This window comes from Aphelocoma coerulescens, chromosome 4 (assembly GCF_041296385.1).
Source record: "Aphelocoma coerulescens isolate FSJ_1873_10779 chromosome 4, UR_Acoe_1.0, whole genome shotgun sequence".
In the NCBI taxonomy this organism is placed as follows: Eukaryota; Metazoa; Chordata; class Aves; order Passeriformes; family Corvidae; genus Aphelocoma; species Aphelocoma coerulescens.
The window spans coordinates 75,304,565-75,321,484 of NC_091017.1; the positions used below are offsets into that span (position 1 = coordinate 75,304,565).

General features: G+C 37.7%; 1 long non-coding RNA gene across 3 annotated transcripts in view; it reads right to left on the reverse strand.

Moving 5' to 3' along the window:
- The window catches only part of LOC138109188 (uncharacterized), a 132,874-nt gene that overhangs the window by 5,737 nt on the left and 110,217 nt on the right, over positions 1–16,920 (reverse strand). The window contains exon 7 of one of the 3 annotated variants that reach the window (XR_011150346.1): positions 14,335–14,531. The exons of the other annotated variants lie outside the window; for them this stretch is intronic. This is a non-coding gene — a long non-coding RNA (uncharacterized lncRNA). Of the gene's footprint in view, positions 1–14,334; positions 14,532–16,920 lie in introns of those variants that run through there. 3 annotated transcript variants of the gene reach the window in all.

Below are 16,920 nucleotides of genomic sequence, written 5' to 3' on the forward strand. Positions count from 1 at the left end.
AGTTTCAAGTGATTAGATGTCTCAGTTAGATTCTGATATATCACAGACCACCTAATGTCATCAAATAGTCTTCTGACAGACTTCTGACAGTCACTTTTTATTCTATACCCTTGAACAACTCTGAGGATTTCAGGAGACTGAGAAGGTGCCACAGTTTTTGCAGTTTGCTGTAATTATTTTCCGTCTTAAGGATTTGTGCTTTGTTTTGAATTTGTATTAATCCATTTCTAAATTTCAACAATTATGCATGATTAAAGGTCCTTTAGCACTTGGCATTTTCTTCAGAGAGAGTATTTATGTGCTCTAATGAAGTCCGTTCTCAATCTCCTTGTGAAAATCCAAATATTTATCACTCTGTGGCATTTCTTATGTCTTCAAAAGCCTTTATTTGTGCCTCTTGTCTGCTCGTTTTTCATCTTTTTAATATCCTACTAAAATCACTGAGCCTTCTCACTGAGTACACAGTATTCCAATACTGGGCTCACAGATGTCACAGGAAAGCTACTGTTAATTTTCATTTTTAATGAATTAATCCCTGCTTTGTACATCAGGAATCACAATCATACCTTTTCACAAAAGGCTTGGTTTTCTTGACTGTAGAACTCTTAGATCCTTGTACTTCCTTAAATTTCCAGCACACCTTCTGCATGACTGACATTCATTGCTCCATGGTCTCTAATATTTTATTCAGCTGTGCTGACACATGATTTGTTTGAGACATCCAAAATCATCAAGTAAAACCAAGTTCTTCATGTCATTAGTGTACTCTTTTTTATCTAATAGAACACAAATCCTTGGGTCATCTCCAGATGCCACCAGGAGTAAATTCAGATCTGTCTCCGGGTGATTGATCAGCACATTCCCTATCTCATAGGAATATTTGCTATGAACATCTCCATCTCAGTGTTTTCTTTCACCTCTTTTTTACTGCAAATTTAACCTAGAAGACCTCCAGGAGCTCCTCAGTCTGACAGGAGAACAGCACAAGGGATGAAGCATTTGTTGAGGTCTCTAGATAACACCACAGTGATGGATAACTTCACATTTGCATTTTTATAAAGACTAAGAAGAATTTCGTCCTTTCCTCATGGCACTGTTCTGACAAACTGAACCCATCAAGAACTCTTCTGGATGAAGTTATGTGTGACATCAATAAATACACAGAAGCACATTTGCTTCACCTTTGCAACCCTTAAAGGCTTGGGAGAGAAAACTGCACCAGCTGAAAACAGGAGGAATGATGACACAGTTATGTTTCTTCTGAATTAAATTTAGTTGCATTAAAAGTCCATCAAATGCTCTGTCATTGCAGTCATGAGGTGAAATTCAGGCCTGCTAAAGACTTTTTCCTTTGTTCCATAATTTTATCATTTACACCAAAGTCATCTGAATGCACAAATGTGACTTACAAATATGCAAGTCACAGAGAGCATCTGGCAGCTTTGTGCTCAACCACCCTTCACAGCAGGTATCATTCACAAAATAATATAAGCACACCTTGGGGCACTGCTGTTTGCACCAGCAGCTGCATTAATCTCTATAAGGAATACAGATTTTTATGGATTTTAGTTGGCTATAAAACTTACATTCATACTGGTGCTGCCTGACTGTCATGAAGTTTTTAAAACATATTTTAAAATAGAAAATAAAACTGACAGATTTCAAAGAACAAGAGCACCAGCTGTATGCAAGTATTGAAATCAGACAAGTTCTTGAATTCAGTTCGCAGCCTGAGTTACAGAATATTTTATTATTTATTTTCTAGGCAAAGTGAAAAATCATAGAACAACAGAATGGTTTGGGTTGCAAGGAACCTTAAAGATCATCCAATTCTAACCCCCTGCCATGGGCAGGGATACCTCCCACTATCCCAGGTGGCTCCTAGCCCCATCCAGCCTGGCCTTGGACACTTCCAAGGATGGGGCAGCCACAGCTTCTCTGGGACATTTATTCATCTTTTGTTATCAGCTGTTCTACAGTCACAGAGTAATTTACGTTTGCTACAGCAAAGTAGCTCTCCTGACTGCCATGACACTGATTTGTCCAGCAAAAGTGGGGTCCATCAGACTGAACCTGAATTTGCTTCTGTAATTATGACACTGATAAGGTCTGCCCTGGCTGTGAACTTAACAGAACCATAACAGCTATTTGGTGGAGGTCTGCTTAACAGTTTTTATCATGTTATTTTTTTCAGGTCTTCATGGCTGCCATGGAGTCTATGAATTCAGTTCATTTGCCAAATCCACCTGTGTCATTCGGGACACTCTAGGACACCCAACATGGCTTGCAGCCACAAATCCAGAAGATGTGTGTTTTTCTCCACACCATCCAAACTTGAGGAGGTGCCACAGCTCTGCTGATGTGTTTGGAGTGGCTCCAGATCCCTGGTTTGCAGCAACTGCCTCCAGACTCTCACAGACATCTACTTTTAGATGTAGCAGAATCTGCAAGCTGAGGCCCATCCTAAAATTTGAATGTTTCGCCTAAAACAGGAGAAGTACTAAACTGTACAATGATAAAAATAGCAGGAACTTTTGGCCTACTTCTGGTTACAGCCTGATTTTTGAGTCAGGAAGTGTTTTAGTGTTCATTTTTCCCCACTGAATATGTGGAACAGGGGATATTCCAAATACAGACTACTGTTCATTGCTTAATCTTAATTAAAAAGCTCCACTTCCCAGTGGCTCTGTGTTTGCACATTTTATTCTGGTAGAAGTAACTAAAAAATAGTCACCAGCAGATAGAAAACACAATATATTTGGTTTCCTTAGATGACCCATCTTCCTGGAACATTTCTGGATAATCACATAGTCACAGCCTCTTATTGTGACTAGTAAAAATGTTTAGAGAACTTTCAATAAAAAATATCAGAATAGTGATTAGGATTTTTAGCATGAGCCTTTTTTCCAGGCTGCTGCATGGCTGGGATTTTCCCCAAAAAATCTTGATATAAATGAGATGCAAAGTCACATATGAATAAAGAGATAAGAGACAAGTTGATTTTGGAGAATTGAAAGAAGTGTACTGCTCTTCCCTATATAAAATCACAGTTCAGCAAATCAGGCTGTTGGGGTCTGGAAGAAAAGACTTTCTTTCCTTTTTCCCTATTGTCTTCTCACTTGCCTCTCTATAAAATCCTCCAAAACTTCCCTGAAGTTAATGAAATGTCACCAGAGTAAAAGGAATCAATTTCAGGCCATTTGTGTTGTCTCACATTTGATCTTCTTCTTGATGTTTTACTTGTCTTTGTCTTCCTTTCTTATTTCCCAGGAAAACAAAATAAGCAGGATCAGAGCCCAGTTCATCACTGGATTTTCTACGCCAGCATGAAGCCATTTATTTCAGTGCTTTATACAGGTATGAAATTTGATTTATAATGTTTGGATGTGCACATTCACAAAGTGATAAGTTACAAAGGAAGCACGTCAGAGAAAAGATAATGAGACGAGATGCATGATGTTATTTTTCAACTTAAAATTTGTTAAGGATTTGTTTCTTATTAAATGCCTGAGAGGCAGTGTATCAAATTTAAGATTTCAGAATTGAAATACAGAAAGATCTTTAACTGTCATAACAGCAGCAGATAAAGTATCAATAATTTCTGGTTTGAATGCAATCTGAAACTGAATTTCTTTCATTCTATGACAAAGTTGATAACAAAGCAAAACAAAACATTCCAATAATGTACATTCCATATTTCTGAGAATAAATATGATTTCTTTGTTTAACAGCCTGGAAATTGGCACATTTCATGTACAGAGACATTAAAGTATTAAAGTAAGCAGTGATTTGCAATCAGAGTAGACTAGAAATTCAAATTAAAATTGCAATATTAATACGGTCCATTGCCTCTGCCCATTCCTTACATTATTGCCTACAAAGTTCCATTTTCTTCTGGTTTTGTTTAGGCAGGTTTTGTTCATGTCCAAGTAATTTAAAATGTAAGTTCAGCAATGTATTCCAGGCACAACCTAGCTTTGGTATTCCTCAGATGCAAAACTCCTCTGAAATGTTTTTCAATAATCTTTCTTTCTAAAGTAGGTACAGATGACATCCCTTCTCCTGATGTTGGCACTCACCAGTACCGGGATTGCTTGCAGAGGAAAACTCTATTTGACTTTAAAAAGACAGAAAAACTCAACTACAGCTATAAGATGTAGCTTTTATAAACTTCTGGAGACCAGATCTGGTTAATATTTTAATAAAAATGTTTCAAAATAAAACACAAGTCTAGGGAAAAAAATTGGAGGACATATTCTGAATAGGTTTTGCCTCTAGAATCCAGTGTGGAGCATAGAGTCATGAAATATTAGGATTTAAGTATACTTGGTTTGAGTAGACTTTTGCTGAAGTGCTTTACTCTGTATTTCTAAGGGAAAAGACAAAACACGAGGTTTATAATTCTCATCACCAAAGCACACTTGAATAATACAGAACAATGATCTGCAAAAAAAACCCAAGAACCCAGCCTCAAAGGATTTGGAGAAATTATCTGATGGCATCTGTGATACTGCCACTTCCAAAAGGTGAATCATTTAGCATTCTGCCAATGCAAACTCTGTAGAAAACTTTCTTTTAATATCTCCATTGAGCTGCTGGATATGTTTTGTTAAACATTTAAAATGTATCAAGCAAATTTAGCCTTTTTTTTTTTTGTTTCCCCTGCAGGGCAAGTTACTGTGTCTTGTTTAATGTATTCTGGCCTCAAAGGAACTTGGCATTTAAACATGTGCATAACTTTAAGTACAAGCTTAAAAACAATGCCTTCTCACGTGCTTGAGTACCTTACTAGGCTGGGACCTATAGGCCTAGTCCAATTTCAAACTGTCTTTTCATTCATTTTAATGAGTATTAGATTGGATGCTGTATGAATTTATTTCACTATTGCCATCTCCCAGTATTTCTCCCTGGGGACTGAGTGCAAGTACTTGAGATACAACATGTGTTGCTTATCACTTTCAATTATAAAATATGCCATGTTTCCTATCTTCCTGCTCCTTGAATGGGTGAACACAGAAGGACTTCCCATAGGATGCCTTTCAGATTTAAATCTCACCATCTAGAGATGCTCATATGAGGATTTGATTTTCATTTGCTGTGAACATTTGTGCCAGTAAAACTTTATTGTCTGGGTGTGTGCAGAAAGTGAGCAGAAAAGATGTGAGAATTTGAAATCCTTTGCTGCTAAATCTCTATTACATCTTTTACTATGGCTGATGAACAGATGAGGGTTGGCTGCGAGAACCAGGCAGAGAATTTAATTTTGCCAGTCACATTTTTCAATGGATTAGTTGAAATTTCTCTAAATCCTGGACTGCTGAGAGTTGTACAAAGGCCAATATAGAAGAAAATCTTTCAAGGAGATCCTAGGATTCAGTTCAGAGTGACAACAGAAATGGCAGCCAGTGCCACACACAAAGGAATTGAGGGAAGTAAATGACAGCTGACAGAAAATGCTTGAATATGCATTAAAGCTGGGAAAGTAGTAAGGCCATTTTCTGTTTAAACTCTCACATTGCACAGATGAGAATTGTTAAAGAGCTGCCACATTCAACATCGGTGGTTCAATTTCAGTGGTGAGAAAAGTGCCTGTGAAATGTTATAAGCATACATGAGTTGTATGCTAAATGGTTACATTTGATGATAAAACTTGTGAGTAAATACATAAAAATGTTTTCAGAAGAAAAATCTCTCTCCAAGACAGGATTAAATGAAATAGAGTTTATATTTATCCCTGTGCACAAACTTAACATACCACAAAATTCTATAGAAATAGTTACAAGCCTAAATAACCAGTTCACTTTACAGACAACCTAATAAATCATGTGGTGAGGATGTTTGTGTCTAAAAATGAAGGAAATTCCCTTCACACTTGAATAATTAGAAGCTGGAGCACAAGGGCATAGATGGGGAGAAAAGATGAAGATCTGCTTCCATGGAAATAATATCCTAAAAGCTGGGTTATCAATCCAACAGGACAGATTCCCTAACACAAGAGCTGCCTTTTAAATTAGCTCCTGTAAATTAACCAGCTCAACTAAACATTGGCAGGATCTTATCACCATAATGCACAATAAAGTCTACACTATTAAAATTCTACTGAAGAAAACTTAGCGTGAGATAAGGCAGACATGAATGATCATTTACCATTAATCCTGATGACAACCATTTCCACTTTGCTATTGAAATTCCCTCCTTCCTACATTTTCATTTCCGAATACAATGCAAACAACACGCTCCAATCAATCACTTATACATTCACCATAATTTTTATTTAAGGCCCTGTATCTTAGATATATAAGCCAATGAAGATAATTTATCTTCCCTCTTGCTTTCCAGTCTCACTACAGGAAGGGAAAGGTAGGGATAGGTAAGGTGGTACAGAGAGGTAATAGGTAAGATACAGAGTTTTAGGGTTAGTTGGTAGTTTCAACACTGACTTTCGCATTCAGAATTCATTCAGTGATGAATCCCAGATGTTGACAACAATCAAAGCTTGTCCCAAAACAGAGATAAGTTTTTCTGGCACAGCATCACCTGAATGTGATTATATTGTTAGAGACTAAGTCAGAATGAGCCACCTTGGTCGTCTCTGTAAAGTGATTCCGAGTTCAGGTTTGTCTCACATGGTGTCAGGTTTTCACAGAAACACAAAAGCACAGAATGGTTTGTGTTGGAAGGGACCTTGAAGACCATCCAGTTCCAACTCCCGTGGGCAGGGACACCTTCCACTCATGATCCTGCTGCTCATGGGCCTGAGTTCCCCTCACCCCTAAGGTAAGGAATCCCAAGTGTAAGGAATTAGGATTTTAGTCATCACAGGTTTTGGATCTTTTACTGAAAATGGGGACCCTCTATTCTGAAATCTCCCTCAGAGATCACTGTGGTGGAACCATTGAAACTTTTGCTTAGAACATGATTTGGTAAAAAATGAGAATTTCTTTACTTCTTTCTTTCTTTCTTTCTTTCTTTCTTTCTTTTTCCTGGAAAAAACACTCTTACACAGTTACTGCATAGAATAATTTTCTAAATGAAGACAGCATTTCATTCAGTCTCCATCAGAAGATGCAACTGGGGATTTCAGAATGTTAGCAAAGTAATAAATGAGAAGGAAAAAAAATAAAGCCAACATTTTTATCACAATTCATAGTGACAATAGAAAAAGATATATATGTAAAATGATTTGAAAATTAAGCCCATATAACAATGGCTCTGAAAGAAACATGAACTAAAAATTACAATGAGAAAAAGGATAAAATGCAATGGAAACAAGAACAAGGGTTCAATCAACTCCTGCAAATGCAAATCAAGACATTTAACATTTTGAAGAAGAGCAATATAATGCAGCAGGAAGAATTTGTAGACAGGAACATATTCTGGGGACCTGATGGATTCCACCTGAAAAGCAATTCACTTATGCTAACCTCAAAAGAAATATTTAGAATGAGTCATGGCTCCATCTGGCTTCTCTGCATACAGAACAGGTACGGTAGCCATGAACTTTTAATCTTAAAATATCAAGAGAACAAATCCCTGTCAGAGGCATTCTGAATGTACCTATGAGAGGAAAACTGTGTTGCTAACAGAGTACTTTTGCTGGTTGCAATCATGCCCCAGGAATTTAGATGCCAGGAATTTAGGTCTTACATTCTTAGGGGGTGTCAGAATAAAACCAGAATCAAAAATTTCCTATAGCTAAGAAGAAGAATTTGGATAAGGATTGTCATATGTGTTGTAGCCAAACATAAGAATAAGACTAGGGAACAAAGAAGTTGATTACAACAAATCCCCAGGACCTTTCAAATATTTACCTTTTTAGTTATTGATAAACCAACACTCAGCTAGGAAAGTTGGACATGTCAGAGATCACACTGAGTTGCTTTGTGACAAAAGATGACATAATTGTTTTATTAGACAAAATGCCATTAATATCCAGCCAGGATGAGATGCATTGGATATGTTTGAATAAACAACTGTTACCATCTCCCTAAGCCCTCCAAAATGAACAGTGCTGTGAATCTCGTCTGCTTCTGGGCTGACCCATGCACAAGGCAGACTTGTGGGCAAGAAAATGGGAGAAAGAATGGGTAAATTAAGAAAGACAGTTCTCAACAGCACACAGGATGGCTAAAAAAGCACCTGCCTAGAAGAGAAGTGTTCAAATCTTCAGTGAACAGTTAAGATCTATGTTCCCATCAACTCTCTTTACTGAATATATGCCTAAAGTGACAAAACTATGAGTGCCTTGAATATCTCCCTGTCTGCCAGGTGTCTCTGTGATATCTCCTTCCAGTGGCAGCTCTGTCAGGCCTCTGGCATTTGGGCCCTCATTAGCCTCACACCAAGCTGCCACCCTGTGTAACACCATAAGGCACCCCATCAGTCCACCATAAATATTGCAAGGCTTCTAATATAGATATTATAATGCTTTTCCTCCAGGAAAGGGCTTTACTATTCCATGTAATCAGACATTGGGAATGCAAGATACCTGGTTTCCAACCAGATATTTTTAATTCCTTACTGCTCTTTAATAGATCTATGTAGACAGAGTAAATTTCTGCCTTATTTCTCATGTACATATTCCTCCTGCCTGTGTATTCTTCTCATTGTTATGAAGTTTGGTCATGTCTTTCAGGTACATTTGGTGAAAAAGCTCATACTACAAGTCTTTGCAAATCTTTTAAGAAGCGAATGTTACACAAGAAAATGGCAGTTTTGGTGGAATTTCATTTAAGAAAAGTGTTTCAGACTGACTTATATACTTTTTTTGTCAAAATTCCAGTTGCTTACATAAAAATATTCATGTATAGAAATGTACATTATATACAGGTAAGTGTATTTGTTTCTTATCTATATGCATAGATATATAACACATATATTCACACAAATGGAAAGCAAAAGAAGAAAAGAAACCAAACTATTTTGCATACTAATACCACGGGCTATGAAAACTGCATTTATAAACTTGTTCTACATCAGACCTATTTATTCCAGGACAAATATCCACAATAGAGATAAGTTCATCTTGACTGGTGCATTTTTTTTTTTTTTTAATTAGTGTGAAACCGCTAAAGTTGTTTTCATCTCAGTGCAGAAATGATTTTTTTTACCACTGACTTTCATGAAAAAGTAAAATTTTTTTCTTTCTCTACTGTTGAATATCATTAATGGCCAGCATGGCAAACTTTGACCCCTTCGACTTCCACTCATACCTTTTATTCCCTCCTTGTTACTTTTCATTATTAATTTCCATTTTCAATCAACAGTGAGGAGTGTTAGTTAAGGTACATAATATTTTACTACATACATTTTTTTTTACAGTAAATTTACTTCAGTGAGTGGCTCTATAAAATAAAAGTGAAACAGGTCATGAAAAACAAAACAAGAAAAAGGAGAATTATTTAAATAGAAATAAACCAAATAACTTTCTAAATGAAAAAAAAAAATATAATACAATAACGAAACCAAACAAAAAACCCCAGCAAATTCGGAGGTAAGATAAAATTTGGTAAGAGAGTTGCAGAAACTATTCAAAAATACCACAGGTTTTTTTCTGTGTGGGATATTCCTTCATTGTCAGGGAATGAACCTGTCTTGATGCTCCCAGCGCTCAGTCTCACAGGATGCACTGCAGCGTGCAAAAATGTCGAGGTGTTTGATGTCAGTGGGAGAAAACCAAACTAATTACTGCAAGATACATGTTCCCCTTCTTGATTTTTTGTTAGGATCCATTATGCCATCAGTTAAGCCACGCACTCAGAAATGAGTCTGAGTGAACCCAAGACCTCAGAAACACATGGAAAACACCCAGCTCACGGGCACCTCACCCCAGCCACTTCTCAGAAGCATCATAATAGATAGTGATAATACATTTGATATTTAAAACTAAACCATCACCCTGGGCAATGCAAAATGAACAGGGAGAAGACATGAAGAAGGTAAACACTGCATATAGACTACAGAATTATTCTGCCAGTTCACAAATTAATGCACAACTTTCGAGGTAGAGTTAGAGGTCCAAAGTTATTTGATTTACTGGCCCCATAATGCTGGAGAACAGTGAGGCTTAAAGTACAGACAGTCTGAAATCTTCATTTAGACAGCATTAAATACATGCAGCCAAGTACTACATTAAAGTATTTGAGAAGTATTTTAGTTTCCAGAGTCTCTTAGGGCTAGTAAAAATCATATCTGTAAAATCACTGAGAACATTCAATCAATTAAAGACAAATTTGCAATCTCCATCAATAACATCTCCCTCTCTTTTATTTTCAATTTTAGAGATTAAAGTTTCCCCTATGGCAAAAAAATTCTCCTCATCAGCTGCTTGATAAATAGGACTATTCTCCATCCACTGTAGGCTGCTCAGCTCTGCCATCAAACAGATTCTGTTGAAGCATGTTTTCATGTTGTTTTGAAATCAGCATGCAGACGTGGAATTAAAAAACCCCACCTGCTGTTATTCTCACTGTTCTTTGATCACCTCTGCTTGGCTATTTTTCTAGGGTCACACAAAAAGTCTGACTTGGTGAGGGAAAAAAAAAAAAGAAACCATGAAAAGGATGCTATTCTGGCTGAGAGCACAGGAAGCTGCTGAGAGAACTAGCTTCAGTTCCCTCTTTATTACAAGCTGGCCTTGTTCCTGTAGGCAAATCCTTTAAATGAGACATTCTAAAAGTGTTTTATTACCAACAACTGGGGACAGGCACTCAAAAGTGCTTCAAAAATTGTAGGCTATAAACACACAAAAATCCCCCAGCCTGGAGATCTTTTGTAACTTTGATTTTCAAGCTCAGTTTTGCAGTCTTCTCTTTTGAAATCAGTTGAGGATAACTGGGTTTATTGCAAAATCACAGGCTTTCCCTTTGTTTACCCTCTTTGTAAAATAAAGACAAGAAAAAATACTCTAGCTCTGGGGGAGGATGGTGTCATTAATGCTGGGAATGCTGTTCAAGATCTGTGGACTGAAAGCACCTACAGGTAGTCTTAATTCAGGTACATATCCAAACCCAGTGGGTTCTCCAATCCCTAATTTAATCTCTAATTCCAGATGTCTCAGGGTGCTTATTTGAAACCTCACTGAGTGTCTTTCAAGACCTTTGACATGGCCCCACACAACATCCTTGCTGCCAAATTGGAAAGATACAGGTGTGATGGATGGACTATTCGATGGATAAGGAATTGGTTGGATGGTGACATCCAAAGAGCTGCAGTTGAAGGCTGCCACACATGAGTGGCAAGTGGTGTCTCTCATGGTGGCAAGTGGGTCAGTACTGAGACCAGATCTGTGCAACATCTTCATTAACGACAGGGGAGTTAATGACAGCCAGTTGGTGGGTGACACCAAGCTGAGCAGTGCCATCGGTTTTTTAAAGGGAATTGTTGCCATCCAGAGGGACCTGGACAGGCTGGAGAGGTGTGAACACTGAGAAATTCAGCCAGGCCAAGTGCAAGGTCCTGGACCTGCACCAAGGCAGCTACAGGTGTCAGAAATCCACTTGTACCATGGGCTATGTGAAAAGAAGTCTGGCCAGCAAGTTGAGGGAAGGGGTTTCCTTGAAGAAGGCCTTGCCTCTTCATCTAGAAAATTAATTCCAGATGGTTTAGTTCATTTGAAAGTTCATTTTTATTAAATTCTTAGAGGGAGGAAGGCTTTCCTAGATGGAAAAGATTCTGCTTGTTCCAAACGTCAGCTAGCTTATATGCATGGAATTTGAACAGTGCCTGAAAAAATACTACTAGGGCTCTGTTCTGCAGTCATATAATTTTCATGATTTTTACATAATATAATTGTAAATAAAAGAAAAATCTATCCTATTAAAAATGGATCCCTATATTTCTGTGTTTATTCCTACTGAATGTCATGGTGAATTGCTCTAAAACAAGGAGTTCCATAACTTATTTGTTACCCTTCTCTCTGCTTTTATGCCTTCATTTCTTGTGCACTTAATTTACCTATAATAATTTAATGATAACCTGATAAAAAAAAAATAGCAAAAAAACCTACCCCAGTTTTAGTAACCACAATAGGTTTATATCATGAAAGATCAAAATCACTAAGCAATATAAGATTGCACTATATATTATTAATGTATCTATAATTAATCCACCCATGAAGTGCTAACCAATGATAAAAGTTTTTCCACCTCCACCCTTGCAAACAACAAAGGTTGGCTTATTAATTAAAAGCAGCAAAGGGCTTTTTTTAACTTTTTTTTTTTTTTTTTTTAATTGGGACAGTGCAGCTCTGCCCTGCTCACCAAGCAGGGTGTGTAGCAGGAGGTCTCAGTGTGCTCCTTCCTCAGAGAGAATTTATTAAGATGAGGTGTATTTTTTATTTCTGGACCTTGCTTCACGGAAACACAGAAAGCAGCAATAAACTCTAAACCCATGAGCAGATTGCAATGCACCCGACCCTGGCCATTCAGTCAAATCATAACAAGATTTGTATGGTCCTTCAGAGAGTTTTACAAAGAGCAATTCCAATATGAAAATACTTTAGCTTGTTTTTTTCTCTGATTCAAAAGAAAAAAAAATAAAACAAAACTGAAAGGTTTAGATGTGTTGCAGTGATAAAGCAAAAATATCAGAATTCTTTTGGATGCTTTCTAATATTCCCTCTCCATTTTCCTATTTTGCACCAATTTTTTGGATAAAAACTGATGGTATTGTTTTTCAGCAAGTGTATCTAGTTGAACATATTTTCCTCTGCTCTAGGGAAGACATAGCTTGATACACCATTCATCTAGAAACAACACTGGTTGGCCTTATCCAGCTTTGTACATGAAATTTTCAGTCCCTTTCATCCAGCTCAAAGAATTGTCCAGTAAGACCCATAAAATTAGAGGGAAATGCACATGGGGGAAAAAAAAGGAGGAGCAGGGCCCCAAAAACAGAGACTTGGGAAATGGTTTCTAGAGCTAACTTTAAATTAAGTGTCCCCTATTTAGAAATAGATACTAATCTGACTGCCAAGGTGGGATGCAGCCTTTTCTGTGCTACCACACTTTAGTAACACTATGATGATAATTAAAACAGAGTGAAACAGTAAGCTTTATAAATAAAAAGAAAACAACATCTAAGTTGATTATATTTCCTCCTTTTATTGTGATTTTGACACAAATGAAGACAAGATATATTTTATTCATTTTCTATTTTCTCCTCAGGTTTTGTTTTATGGTCCTCAGGGATACCGGAGTGTGCATGTAAAGAAGTCTATAAATTAAAACAAACTGTGTTTATGGTAATACTACTACATCTTTACAATGTGTTCACTTAATGTGAGCAAACTACAGTTTTCATGGTAGTTCATTTGCATTTCCAGCCCTGCAGCTTCACAGGTATTTTGAGATACCAGTACTTTGCTTCTGGAAACCACTATAGTGAAGGGAAAATTAAAAAAAAAAAAAAACAGGCACAACAACATGCTCTAAGTTTTCTCATCTCAAACATTTCCCTTCAAGTAACTTTCATAGACTCATAAAATCATAGAGCAGTTTGGGTTAAAAATTACCTTAAAGATAATCTTGTTCCAACCCACTGCCATGGGCAGGGACACCTATTTTGTATCATTCAGATACAGTTCTGCCAATAGGTGGAGATGGAGAATCTGAATCTGTCTGCAACCTACTGCTCATTGATTATCAACACAGTTGGGTTATGAAGAAAAGCCCTGGGTTTGGTTCCTCATTCATAAAGTTATAATATTTTGAATTTCAGTTGTTAAAAGTTATAATTTTACATCCATAACAACCACGTACTGCTCTCAGTGGGTTATTATAAACAATCTTCAAAGAGCAAAATCATCTGGTAAGACAAAATAGTAAAAAATAGTATGTTCCCCCTTCTCTAGGGCTGTTCTTGGACTCTGGATCAAGGATGAGGACAGAAAAATTTTCTTTTGAGTCTTTGGTTTGTTTGTTTTAATGAGTGACCAGAACGAGCATTTCACACCAAAAGGTATCAACATATGGATCTAAGTTTTCATTCTGCACCTGTCTTTGCTTTCCTTAGAACCTCAGCAATTCTTTTCCAAAAGAGATAACTGCAAGTGGCAAAAGTCTCACCAGAAGTTGTTCAGTGAAAAATGCCAGATATAGCCCTTCACCCCCAAAATATATGATGTCATCCAAATGTCTGAATGAAAACATAATTAAATTAGTGCTTAAGCTATCAGTGATGGCAAAGGGAGAAGGGATCATCCTGTACCTTCTGCTGCTAGAAGTCATGCTCACCTAGCCAGTGGAGCATCCAAAAATGTAATACATAGGACCATGGAATACCATGAGCTGGAAAGGACCCACAAGGATCACCCAGTCCAGCTCCTGGCCCCACACACCCCAACAATCCCACCCTGTGCATCCCTGAGAGCATTGTCCAAACACTCCTCGAGCTCTGGCAGGTTTGGTGCTGTGATCTCTTTCCTGGGGAGCCTGCTCAGTGCCCAACCACCCTCTGGGTGAAGAGCTTTTTCCTAGTATCCAACCAAACCTTCCCTGACACAGCTCCAGCCATTTCCTCGGGTCCTGTTACTGGAAAGAAAATTAAAAAAAGTTACTAACACTCTACTGCTTCTTTCATAGGTGCATTTCTCTTTCCTGAAATAACTCTCAAATTTTCATGCATATATTTTTGTGCCAGAAATATTGCTATTATGCCTCACTCCTCCTATAGACATGATGGGAAGAAAAGCAAATGTTTCATCTCTATATTATGCAGAAATTAATTGAGTGTAAGAAAGTTCTATTGAATTCAGCTAAAAATACCCTGCTTTCAGCTGACATCCCCAAGTCATATGCTTTTTAGGTTCTCGTGCAAGAGCAGGAGATTAGTACACACCCCATTTAATCTGATCATGATTGCCAGCCATTTTAATTAACATTTATTGGCATACCTATATTGCCAAGAAAATATACTTTGAGAAGCCCCATTAATAACTCTATTATTTGTTAGGTTGGGGTTTTTTCCAGTTTCACCCATCAAACTCTTTAGACAGATAATAAATCTCTGTAGCTTAGGTTTACTGGTAGGCTGTTTGTTTTGCTGTGTTTTTCTAACAACACATTTCAAAGTTAATTTTTGAGAAAAGGATACTTAAGAAAATAATTTCATCCCTACCGTACAGGGAGGAAAACTGAGGCAGAGGTTATGTGGTTTACCCCTCACTGTACAGCAGGTCTAAATGCTGGGTTCAGTCTGGGTGATGAAACAGATAACCCAGATAAATCAAATGTTTATTTAAATTTAAATATTTAGGAATATTTAAAATTTATTTTATTTTCAAAATTTCAATTTAAATGTTAATACCCTCCCACTTTCCATCCTTCCTTGTCTCCCACTGATCTATCCCCACCTGATTGTGGGTCATACAAGCTAGGGGCAAGGAGATGGTCCAGATCCCTTTTATGCTCCCTCAGGAACATGACAGTGAAGCCACTGAAGCACCCTGTGGCAATGGAGCTTTTATGTCCTTGAGTGACCCCTCTGCACCTGATCACCACTGGCCTAAGGACTTGAGACCAGGGAAAAAGTCAAGGCTGAACTGACCCTTGGGTGATCAGTTAATCCTCTTCTCTGTCCTAAGGTAGCCTTCTGTCCTGAGCCTGCCCACATTTCCTAACCCACAAAATGAGTTCCTGAAGGTGGTATTTTGATGTATTTTCCCAAATCTTCCAGAAATCAGATGTTTCCTTCTTTTCTGCTATTTTTCTTCTTTGGTATTAGACTCTGACTCCATATGTTGCTTCCTTCTATTACAAAGTTATTAAAGAAATCTCAGCAGAACATCCCCCACTCTTAATTGGATCCTTTCTACTTTCCTTGGGAAGACAGAGCACTAAAGATGATATGTGGCTGGTTAGTTGTTCTCAAAGGAGTTTGAACGAACCATCTTTACTATAACCTTGCTCTGCAAAAGCACAGACATTGATGCCTTCTCCTGTCTTAAAATCAAGAGTCACACACGGTTAGAAGGGGAAAAGGGATTTTACCTTGGTATTTACTTTAAGGATCCTTAGGTGCACACGTCCAGGTCACATGCATCAAAATGCACCCCACCGAGTCTATCTAAGAGTCTCCCCCAGCATTGGGTATAACATTATAGGTGTTACTAATTAGCATATCTATCAAAGATTCCCCAATGAGAGGCTCAAGTGAGCCTCCCTCCCCAAGGAACCTTCCCCTGGATGGTTTTATCTTGGTTTACAGAATGTGTTCTGGAGAGGACCTTGGGCTCTGGGGCACACTGATCCCTGGCTACGAAGCTTCTAAAATGTTGAGTCTCTTAGCTTGACAAACAAGGCCAAGAATGTAGGCAAAAAGCACTAGGAATACAGAAGTTGTAAAAAGGTATAACAAGGGTATAAAAGAAAAGGCAAAAATCTTCATGGCATCAACATCCCAGCAAGAGCAACCTTTGCTGCTCTGCATCCACCATGGATTGCACACTTTAAAGGATTATCCTGGTTTCACTCCTTTTTTCTTTTTTTAGTTTTTTACAGACCTAGTAGAATGCATGTGTTGAATTGAGATTTTCCATTTGCTGCCATTTAAATAATAAACACTGCTCTCCACGCAAGTGAAAATCAGAGCTCTGCCCTTATGGGGTACTCCTGAAACAGCCTTGTGAGTGAGAAATCACAGCACATCATAAATCCTATCCAATATTAAAACTCATGCAGAGATAACAAGGTGAGAATGAGTCCTGTTTGTTCTCAGTTATGCTATCACATTTATGGCTACTTAGCCCTTGAAAAACAAGGAAAACATTTTGTATTTCAACTGTGAGCTGCAAGCAGGAAAAGAAGGCATGATTTAAGAGAGAAATACCACAGTTACCTCTTTAGATTTTCAGGCATTTTAAGTAATGTTACTTATGAGCTGCTGTATTTTTATTTAGCATGAAACAAGACACAAGGCAAA